The sequence below is a fragment of the Equus caballus genome, chromosome 14, assembly GCF_041296265.1.
Source record: "Equus caballus isolate H_3958 breed thoroughbred chromosome 14, TB-T2T, whole genome shotgun sequence".
Taxonomy (NCBI): domain Eukaryota; kingdom Metazoa; phylum Chordata; class Mammalia; order Perissodactyla; family Equidae; genus Equus; species Equus caballus.
This window is the reverse complement of record NC_091697.1, coordinates 41867933-41880128: the sequence shown is the minus strand read 5'-3', so window position 1 is coordinate 41880128 and position 12196 is coordinate 41867933.

The following is a 12196-nucleotide window of genomic DNA, read 5'->3' as shown; positions in this document are numbered from 1 at the left end:
TCCCCACTAGATGTGGCCCAATTTCTTTCCCGCCTTCTCACGCCGTTCATACTTTGTCACCCCTCCCCTCTGTCAAATTTGCCCTCAAAGGAGCATCTTTTATTGGGCTTCATACCTGAGTATGACTGCCAGTCTGTGGGTCTCTCTCCCTGAAGGATTTGCACGCTAAGACTTATATCTCTTTGGGAAAATATTCATTGTTAAAGAAAGAATCAATAAATAGGTGAGGAAGGGAATTGGGGAGCAAGGGTGCATTTCATTGTTCCTGGAATAATTCTCAGGATGGCTAACATTTACTGAGCACTTACTTTGTGCTGGGTACTCTATAATCCTCCTGTCTACTCTATGAGGTAGTTAACAGTCCCATTTTACCAGTGAAGAAACTGAGGCACACCATCGTTAAGAGACTAGCTCAAAGTCATATACAATATTTTTTATCAATCTTGGTAAGTAATTAATGGTACATTCATTGTAAGATGCACCATGATTTTATTTACACTAGGAAAAAAATACTGCCAATTAAACTAAGACACACAATTCACTTTAAGAAATAAATGTGAAGAAACACATCTTAGAATCAATAACTGTATGTGACAGGGCTGGGATTTGAACCCACGCAGATCAACTGTATTTCTTCCAACTTTTCTGCTCTGCTAGACTTGAGCCATGAGATAGACTCAGTCTTGGCTACCATTTTATTAAGTCAGCATTCCTCACAAGGTTTGAAAGAGCAGTAGATATCATGGAAGAAAATATTCTGTGAACCAAGCGAGTTTGGGAAAGTCTTCATAAGACAGAATATGATAGATTCCTCTACTGCAGGACTTCTTCAAGGCTTTCATATCCACATGTGTTTTGTCCCTCCAAGGAGAGAGACAGAAGATGCATCATTTCCCAAACACTTTTTGGTGGTGGAGCATTTTACAAATCTTCTGTTCTTTGGAATACTCAGTGGTAGGTCATTAATCTGGCAACAAATCTGTACAGAAGTCAAGTTTCATTTTGTTTAATGAATCCAGTCTTTGGGGGCATTTATTGTGTATCAGGCATGATGGGTCTATAAAGACAAGTTTGAAATTAAGCTACATCTTTAGGCAGTTTTCCTCCTGGTCCACATCTTTCATTCAGCATTAGTTTGAAAAACTGAGTATTTAATCCCTAGAATAGTGTGTCTCAAAATGTACTTTATGGCAATAAACTCCAAACTTTTTGATAAAGCATCCCTACCAGAAAAAAAAAATTTTAATCCAACATCATGATTACCCCAGTACTGAATGTGAAGATATCATTGCCTACTGGGAGGACCAGTTTCCATTGTTTGATTTGTAAAAGAAAAATCATTTTGCAGAAATTTTTTGTGTAGGTTACGATTGCTTTTAGCTAGGAGTAACAGTCTACGCGACTAACGATGCCTAAGCAGTGAAGACATTTGGTTGTCTAGCTTCCTAAAATAGGAAGAAGTTCAGAGGTAGTTGGTCCAGGGCTAATGAACAGGCTCCAATATGTCATGATCCAGACTTTTCCTTTTTGCCCTCCTCTAGCCCTCCCTACATTATTGTCTTGATACCTCATGGACGTAAGATGTATGCTGGGATCTCAGGATCACCTCTCTGTCCAAAGCAGAACAAGGGGGCTGGGGTGGCATAGCCATACCTGTCCTTTTTATTAAGAAAGCTAAAAGTTCCTAGAAGTCCCCAGCAGACTTCTCCTAATATCTCACTGGCAGAACTGCTGATATCCATGGCCACACCTGGCTGCAAAGGAGCTGGAGACCAGAACTATCATGATTAGTTTCGGCCAAGTGGTTCTCCGAGAGAGCTCTCCACATTAGCAGCATCACCATCACCTGGGAACTTACTAGACATGCAAATTCGTGGGACCCACCCCAGACCTACTGAATCGGAAGCCTTTGGAGTGGAGCTAGTGATTTGTGTTTTAAGGAGCTCTCTGGGTGGTTCTGATACGCTCAATTTTGAGAACTGCTGGTTCAGACTAATTATTTGTTGTCCAGGACTGGGTTTACTGTTGCCCTGAACTGAACTGAGATTCCTTTTGTAACACAAAAGTTATGGATGGATATTGGGCAGGTGTCTAATTGTCTAACACAAGGATATTAACCTTTGGCTGTGATGTATGTTCAAACAGGGATTATTATTATTCATGTAAAAGGCCTGCATCAGAAGTCACCATCCTTAAGCTTGAGAACTTAGGCACTTTATATCTATTTGCTGTGTGATCTTGGGCAAGTCATTGAACCTTTCTGAGTCTGCTTCCTACTCATTTAAGGAGAGGTATCCTTGCAGGCTCCTGTAAAACTCATCCCAAACGATACAAACAGGACTCTGAAAATCCTAAGGCTTCATGTAGTGTCTCTTCTCATGTGTAGGTGGGTCACGGTCTCTCGGCTCCTTGAGCCTCTGCTGCTGTGGCCTGGCTCAGGCGGTCCCTGAGCAATACTAATAGGGATCCTGCAGGCACAGCACGCCAGACTCCAACAGCAGTCCAGGTCTCCCACTTGCTGCTCTAGGCAGGGGGTAATGGCTTGGGGAGAGGGATGGAGAAGGGGATGGAAATTGTTTGTAATGTGCCAGGGTAAGCCTGTGTTTTATTGTTGCTGTGGTTGTTTTTCTCTTGGCTTCTTACATGAGTTCCTTGAATTTAACAACCTGGGGGTTTTCAAAACAGCTTGCCAAATAGCTCACAGCCAAACAATGACAATAAAGAAGTTTAGGATGGGATATTGACAGTGGACATGGGTAAGTAATTCTCTTCTACCTTCCAGCTCCCTGGCATTTGTGTGGTAAGAGGAGGCAGAATAGGATTTCTTTAGGATGTGCTAAGCATTTAAATGGCTAGAAGCTGTTTCTCCTAGTCTGCCTGCATATAGCATCATCTACTGTGCTATAATCTCAGGTATGTTTATAAGCTTTGACAGTATTATAACCATAAAGACCAGCTGAGCATAGCTCTCTATGGTTCAATTACTTCACTGACAAGGGTTTGTGTAGTGCCTGGGAGAGGCACAGGCTGACATCTAGGCCAAAAAGGGCACAGAGAATGGTTATTTTGGTATGTTGGCTGGTTGTCATTATATCAGTGCTCACCTTCCCACTAGTTGTAAAGAACCATCCTTGCCTACTGGCCATGAGTGGCAGGCAGTGGAGAAGAGGATGGCACAGCCTTGAGAACTGGGGACTCCACTGTACAGAAAGCCTTCGAAATATGAGGGTTCAGTTGAGAAAAAGACGGCCTTGTCAGACTGAGATGTGAGGTTGTTTTAGGAAGGAAGGTTGGTGAGTCCAAACCTCATAGCAGACAGAAGCCCCATGAAGCACCAAGTTAACATCTCAAGAGGAAGTAAAAACTTATGGACCAAGGACCATAATTATGAATCTTTGTAAGATTCTGGAATTCTCATAAATTTTAACTCCTGAATGTGTCCACATAGCAATTAGCAGTTATCCTTAGAAGAAAGGCTTCTGGGTTCTTTTTTTTCCCCCAAGTAGGAAAAGCTGAAGAAGCAGCAAGGAATTAAGGAGAATTAAGGTGAATTGAGGAGAAGGTGATAGGTACCCCATAGAGAATCGTATGGGGAAAACTGGATGAGGGCATGGGGAGTTGGTTTGCCCTTGAGAAGGATCTTTGAGTTTGAGCTGTGGAAACTTCGTGGGGGAGCCCCATGACAATGAGATTTGCACATACCGTTTTACCCTCAGGCTTCATCTGAGTCAGGTGTCACTGTGGGGTCTGGGTTTCTTTCCCTTCCTGATAATACAACAGGTTAGGGAACGGAAAGTTTTCTCATACCATTTACCAAATATTGGACCAATAATTCACTTATTCAATACATATTTCACGTTTATTGAATACCTACAAGTGCTGAGTGCCATAGGTAGGGTTGGTACACAGTGGTGAAAAAAAATATGAGATTTCTGCCTCATGGAGGTTGTTCTAATAAGGGAGACACACAAAAATTCGATAAATAAATAATTGTAACTCCTCAGATGTGACGTGAAAGAAACAGAGCGATGAGTGAGAGGGTTACCAATGAGGCCGTGGAGAACAGGGGGGTCAAGGAGGTCCTTTTTGAAGACATACTTTGAGCTGAGATTTGAAGGATGAGAATGAGCCAGCCACATAAGGAATTATCAGGAGAGCATTTCTGACTGGGGAACAACCAACACAAAGGCCTGGAGGTGGGAGAGAGCTTGGCAGATTCTAGGAATGGAGAGAAGGCTAGTATGTCTGAGCATGGCGAGCAAAGGCAGGGTGTGTATGTGTAGGGGGGCCAGAGCAGGAAGGACTTTGTAGGCCACAGTTAGGAGTTAGGCATTTATTCTATGAGCAATGGAAAATCATCAAAGGGTTTTGAGCAGTGGTTTGACAAAGACCATTGATAAAGGTCTTTCCGGCTGCCAAGTGAAGAATGGATTGATAGGTTCCAAAAGAAGTAAGGAGACAAATTAAGAGCTGTTGTAGCAGTGCAATGAGAAAGCCTGGTGGTTGGAATGGGTGGGACAGTAAGTGGAGAGACGTGGATGGATATGAGAGGTTCTGCAGGTAGGGTGGCAGGTGGACCATAAGGAATTAAGCAGGTGGTGATAGCTACTGACAGAGAATCTCAGGGAGGGGACCATCAGGGAAGAACTGAAAGGAGATATGAGGAAGTGTCTGTACTTGGGAAGGATGATTGAGTCCGAGCCATAAAAGTCCAGGGTAGAATCCTCTGACTTTGAATTTTACACCATGTCTTACCCTCAAGCTTCTCTTACCCTCCTCACTGGGGAATCAATGATGGATTGGCTATACAAAAATAATAGCAGTTACTGTGCTAAATTCCTAAATTCTCACATCAAAACTAAGGAATAGATCTATTATTGATCCCCATTTTCCAGTGCAGAAACTAGGCCTCAGAAAGTTAAGAAACTTCTTTTAAGTGACACAGGTAGGAAGTGGCAGAGAAAAACTCAACCCAGGATTATCTGACTGTAAGTTCATGCTTTTATTACTACACTCCCAGTTTTACAGGCTGTACTAAGCATAACATCAATCAAATGTTTCTTGTGGAGACCTACTATGTGTAGTATCTAAAGGAGAGGTGTGACTTTGAGTGAGGTGCAGTTCCTGTTATAAAGAGTTGACGCTAGACTAGAAGGATAAAATGTGGCCACAGATGACTCTCATGCAAACTAGAAGATGATGTATAACCCACAAGAGGTAAAAACAAAGGATTTTTAGGGGACAAAGAAGGTAGAGAATTTTCCCATCCTGTGGGTTGGGAGATGCAGAATCAGACAAGCAGTACTGTGGTAACCGTAAAGATGAGCGTGGCTACTACATCCAGAGGGAAGCCTGAGGGGGCAGCACGGAAGCTCATGGCGGATGTGTTATGCGATTGGCTTAGGGCAGAAGTTCTCCGAGTATGGTCTGGGGACGCTTTGATGCGGGAAGTCAAAACTATTTTCATTATTTGCCTTTTTCCCTCTCATTCCCTCATGAGCATGCATTTGAGTTTTCCAGAGGCAATGTGACTTACGATATTGCCAGCAGACTGAATGCAGATGCAGAGATGAGAATCCAGCTGTCTTCTATTAAGCCAAACATTAAAGAGATTTGTGAAAAAGTAAAACAATATTATGCCTCCCAGTATTTTTTGTGTGCATGTGCTTTGGAAAATATAGTTACTTTTTGTAAAAATATGCTATTTTTGTTAATGGGTTTATTGTTGGGTTGTATTAAGATAAATATTCTTTAGTTCTCAATTTTAATTTCAAACACAGTAAATTCTGATAGATATAACCTACATAAACCAAAGCTCTTTGGGATCTTCAATGGTTTTAAAGAACGTAAAGGAGTCTGGAGACCAAAAAGTTTGCCATCTGCTGGTGTGGTGTAACAGCCAAGTGTAACCAGGGGAAAAGTGAAGGATTTTTTAGGTGGGGGTGTGTGTTGGCTTCATTGCTTCCAGGTGGGAGGAGAGCCAGGTTCATTCTCTGGCCCTTGGTAGGTTTACATGCATCATAGTGTGGCGATGTTCTCTGGTTTAGCGCTGGGCAGGCTCCTCTGCCACCACCTCCTACACAGTGGAGAATCTTGGAGGGGCGGGCTGCTCTGGGAGCAGGCAATTGGAGCTCTCAGACAGCACCTGTAGGCCTGAGGGGAGAGTTGTAAAGTGAAGGCTCTCACTACCTTTGCAGTTCTCACTTTGCCAACTGGGATGTCTTAAAGCACGTCATTCTTCTGTCCCTTAGTTGAAATCCTCAGTTGAGTTCCTCTGTTAGAGCAGTGCACTGTAGCCCTTAGGCATTAGGATGAAGTATCACACTGTGCAGAAGCGTGTGGGCTTTTGCATTAGTGGTCCTGGTTTTTACACCAGACGCTTCCTCTTCCTGTCCCCCTGTGCCGGCTGATCTTTCTTTATCGGTACATGGAGGTGATGCTAACCACCTCATGGTCTGTTGAAGATACTGAATGAGAGAAGTTATGTAAAGCATGTAGCATAGTGCCAGGCACATGGCAAGGCCTCAAATGGTGGCTCTTAGGCTAGAACTAGGACCGGGGGCTGATACCATGGCAGGCAAGTTTCAGCTCCATGAGAGGATGCACATCAAGGCATCGGCATAGTACTTGGCAACTAATAATCACTTGATAAATGGTGATTGCTGTTAATGATGTAATTATTTCAAATGTGAATTTAAAAGTTGTATGATGTAGGACTTCCTTATCCTTAGAGCAGTCCCCTGAATTGATTTACATGTATTGTATCCAATCATTTGTTTATTGGTTCATTCATTCAATCATTCAATAAGCATGTTGAATGCCTCACCAGGTACCACTCTAGATGCTGAGGATTCATAATTGATTAAAAGAACTGGAAGAATGTAAGTAAAGGGTGGGCAATCAGTCATGGGATACTGTAGAAGAGATTCATGCAATGGGTAAGCCAGGGTCGGGCATAGCAACTCACCTGCCTGGTGACTTACAAAACTGTATTCTGGTACGATGTTAGCATTGCAGAGTGTCAGAGATGGTGGTCTACAATGACATTCAGGCAAGAGATCACTTAGTTTGAGCAGGTCCTTGCACATATGGAAAAACTGAGGTCCTATTTCCCAGCCTAGAGTCTGAGAATGTTATCTTTAATGCTCAAGATCCCCAAAGAATTCTGATTCGGATGGAAGGATGCAAGAACAGGGAAGAATGATGAACTTTGACCCATTTTACCACAGCCAAATCAATCACTCAGTGAGTGGCAACAAGTTTCCAGCAGAGCCCAGGTGCCAGGAGGGAGGCAGTGCAGCCTCGTGGTTAGGCACACCTACTCTCAAGTCTGACATTTGCTAAATGTGTGACCTTTGGTAGTCTTTCAGTTCTCCAATATTGTGTTTTTCAGCTGGAAAATGGGGGTGTAGTTAGAAATTACATTCAGCTGGTAGGAAGAAAAAAAATCCCCCAAATAATGACTTGAACAATTAGGGTTTTATTTTTCTCTCACTCAAAAGAAGTCAGTGAATAGGCAGACCAAGGCTTGTGTGGCCTTTATGCAATCTCACAGTCTCCTTCTACCTTTCTGCTTTGCCATCCCTAGTACATGGCTTCTTCCTTCATTCTTAAGGCATGGGCACAGTATGGCTGCTTCAGCTCCAACCACCACATCCACATTTTTTGCAGGAGTATTGAGGAAACACGGAAGGGAAAAAGGTCACCTGCTAACCAAATCAGTCCTCTTTGAAAGAATGTTTCTTAGAAACCCTGCTCACAAACTTTTTACATCTCATGGCCAGAACTTGGCCATGTGACCATCCCTACCTGCAAGAAATGTTCAGAGACAGAATGTTCTATCTGAGTACTTTGTAGCTCTCAATAAAACTGGAGTTTACTTAATAAGGAAGAAAAGGATAATAGATATCGAATAGGTAATTAGCAGTTGTTGCCATAGGAGCCAAATAATATTGCCTATCCCCGTAGGTTTTCTGTGGATTAAATGAGATGATGCGTGTAAACCACTTAGCTCAGTGCCCAAGCATATAGGGAGAAGACGAGAATCCCCGCCCTCAGTAAATTTGTTCTTCTGCTGGGGAGTTAGGCATACAATGCTATAACGACATGATAATCTATTGTAACACAAACGTAAAATTCAGTCACTTCCTGGGATCATGTCTGCCACAGCCCTGCTTCCCTCCTGCCACCTCAGGACTATGTAACAAAATAGTGTTATCTACCTTTGTTGAGCACTTCTCAAGATTCTTTCTTGCTGCTTTACGCTGTGGTCCCATTTGGCCCCCAAGGCAGCCCAACGTGGGTGGGTGATATGAAGTAGACCCTTTGATGGGGAAGCTGAAGCTTTCTGAGGTAGGTGACTTGCCTGAGCCACATGCTTATAGGCGCTAGCTGGGGTAGGAATCCAGGTCTGTGAGACTGTTAACTTGATGCCATATACTAGTCCTGGCCCTGCCACTGCCACCCCCAGATCCTCAGACAAGTCCTGTCCCCTCTCGGGCTCAGTTTCCTTGTCAATAAAACACTTTGAACTAGATGAGCTTGAAGGTAGTTTCTGGCCCTGACAAAGCAGGACTCTCTCTCCTGTAAACTGGTAAAAGAAAATTGAAAATAAAAGATCAAATTATGATTCTCATACAGACACAAAAATGAACGCATGTTAAAGGTTTTATGAAACTCATTTAATGAGGAAACAGCTGTGGTATTGCAACCAGTTCAAAGGAGAATCCAAAGGACAGGAGCATTTAGAAATCAGAAATAATGAAAGGAATTTGCAAATGGAAACAAAACTAGTTTTTTCCACGGCGTGGGGAGGGTGGATCCCCAACCGGACAGAATTCGCTTGCATGTCTGTAGACAAGAATTGTTTTGTATTGCTATCGGTTATCTACAATTTACAGAGTGAAATAGTTTCCAAAGTCAGAATCAGACAAGGTGGAGGGGTGGGTTATAGACAAGCATAGCTTCTTATCGAAGCACGCATTTCCCTACAGAACCTTCAGCAGAAGTCTTCTAGTCCAGACGATCTGCTCCTGTTTCCTGCCCGGGACTTATGTTTCCTCCTTCCTCAAACATGGCTGTCCTCTTCTCTCTGCTACTTCGTAGACGTCTGTTCCCTTTGAGTTTGGCTTACAGTTTTGCAGCTTCCAGAAAGTCTTCATTGATTGAGTCTACTGTCTCTGCATGGGTGCAGGAAAAGCACTTGGAAGTCTGGGGCAAGGATGGCCCTGTGAAGTGACACAACAGGAATCTTCTCCATTCATTCCGCTTCTAGGGCTTGGCTCCTGTGGTGTCTCAGTCAACTGGTGAAGTAGCCTTCAGCAAGTGACTTGACTTTGAGTCCACCTGGAATATTCCAGAACTCCCAACATAAACAAATCTCCTGAGAGCAGGGGAGAGTTTTTTTCTCTCTCTTTCAGACGGACGCTTGCAAGGCCATATGAAAGAGTTGGAGTGTCCTGGGTTTAGCGTTAAGATTTGGTTTCCATGTTGTTTCTGTTACTAGATGTGTGACCATGGGAAAGTCCTCCAATCTTAGTTTGCTTATCTGTAAAATGGGAACAATCATTCGTGTCACTGGTAGGCTGAGAAATGGCCCCCCAGGAGACGTCCACATCAAATCCCTGGAAGCTATGAATGTTACCTTATTTGGAAAAAGGGTCTTTGCAGATGTAATTAAGTTAAGGATCTTTAGAAGAGGAGATCATTCTGGATTATCCAAGTGGGCCCTAGTTGCACTCACAAACGTCCTTATAAGAGAACGGCAGAGGGAGATTCAACACTCAGGGAAGAAGCCCTCGTGAAGATGGAGGCAGACGCTGGAGTGCTGCTGCGAGCAGCTGGAAGAGGCAAGGAGCAATTTTTTTCCTAGAACTCCCAAAGGGAGCATGGCCCTGCTGGATTTCAGACTGCTGGCCTCCAGAACTGTGAGCAAATAAGTTTCTTTTGTAGTAAGGTGCCAAAGTTGTGGTAATTTGCTACAGCAGCCCCAGGAAACTAATACAATGTCCCACTGGCCTCATTGTGAAACTCAAAGGAGAAAGAATGTAACAGGACTTCATGAATGGTCGGCCGCGTACAAGGGCTCAACATAAACAACAACTGGTAAGTAGTATGTATATATCCATTCATATATTGCACATTCATGCAGAACTTTGATAAGCCACCATAAAAACTGCATGGAAAAGCAAATGAAATAATTTCTCATGTAAACATAAGATTTGGAGCAAATATTCCCAGTGACCTCACTTTAGGCGTTGGCCTCCCGTTGTCAGTGTAAAGGACTAAGGCCATGGTCTCTCCCCTGCCGCTGCCCTGCCCCTGGAGTTCTGGGATAGGCTGTCTGAGATGGATCCGTACATCCCACACACCGTTTGCTGTGTTGAAATAGTGTTGTTACCACGAGGAGGCCTCGAGTGACAGCGAGAACAAGAGGCTGTTGTTTGGTGGGTCCCATCTCAGGGTGAAAACTGGCACAGCAGAGAGACAGCTGGCGGGGGATGCCTTTGCCCGGCCAGGCCTCGGTGCAGCAGACCGCAGCAGCTGCAGTGCAGCACGGCAGGACTGACATGCAATGGAGAAGCACCGCCTGCCAAGGCTGACTGCATTCCAGAGGTGCAGATGCCAATCTGAGGCGGCTGCAGAGCCAGGAGCAGATGGAAGGACCCAGCCTTGGCAGAACAGAGCTGGTCCACCTTCCCCTCCAAACACACACATTGTCCAACCACGGTGCTGTGGGAAGGGCACCGGCCCAGCTTCGCAAATGCACCTTTCTGTGTTCATGTCTTGGTCTTGTTATTCTCAGTACTGAAGCCAAGACACTACTTGCCAGCACCTCTTCTTTGTCCCTTAGGCCAGTCGTATATTCATTTCTTGTCTCTGCCATGTTCCAACCTATATGCTCTAGGAACTCCCAGCTATCACACCATCATTATAGCCTTTAATTAGTTAATTAACCACTTGCTGAGCATTGAGCACCTGCTATAAGTCAGGCAGACACACACTGAGGATATAAGGGAGACAAAACAGACAGGGCTCCGCCTCTAGGGAGTATGTTAGTGGGGGACAGTCTAGGAAAGCAACCACACAAGGAACTCTTTAATTATAAACTATGATTGAGAGAGTACCATGGAGAGAGATATAGGGTGCCAAAAGAGATTTTTTTTAGATTGGAGGAATTGGGAAGGCCTCTCCGAGGAAGAGATCCTTATTTGAAGGCCTCACGAATGAATAGGAATTCACCTGGTATAAAATCTGGGTTTGGTGGTTGGGGTGGGAGTCACTTCCAGGAAGAATGAACAATCGGTGCAAAGACTGACCCGCATCTGAGTGACTGAAAGGAGGTGACATGGCTTCCATGGAATGAGCAAGGGGACAAGAGGTTGGACAGGGGGACAGAGGCCACTTTAAGCATCTCCGTCTTTATTCCAACTGTGAAGGCATCCATAGAGGGATCTTAAGTAGGAAAGTGACATGATCTGGTTTTTGGCTGCTGGATGGAGAATGGGTTGGAAAGGGGCAGAGTGGAAGCTGGGACAATTAGGAGGCTATCTGGAGAGAGAAGGACCCTAGTCACCATCGAGTCCAACCTTTTCCCATAAAGATGGGGTTGAACTGGTGTCCAAACTCCCCCAGTGAGTTGGTGGATCAGCTGGAACTTGAACCCTGGTTTAGTGATTTCTAGGCCAACACTTACCACTGCACCAACTGCATTTAAGTAAATGATTTCCTTTTCATAGGGATAGTAATAATTGATGTCTTGTCCTTCGATGGCATCTTGAGACATTTTGTGGTCTTATTACAAGTATTTTATAGAGAGTGATAAAGGAAAATTCAGCAAGTAACTTTTCATTAACTCATAACCGTACCACATGGAAGACCACTGTAGGTAGTTTCACTGCTGTGTTCAAGGCAGGATAACGTGGTGGTTATAAAACTTAGGGCTGCAGAGCCAGACAGATGTGGGTTCAAATCCCAGATATGCTATTCATTAAGCTCTGCCACCTCAGCAAGTTACTTTACCTCTCCGAGACTCAATTTCTTCAAATGTAACAATGTTGTAATGGGCATAACAATGGTAACTTCATATAGTGTTGTTTTATTAAAAGCAAGTGCATGTTTGGCATATAGTAAGTGCACAATAAATGCTGGTTATTAAGATGTGGATGGTGATGATGATACTTTTGGTCTACTTAGA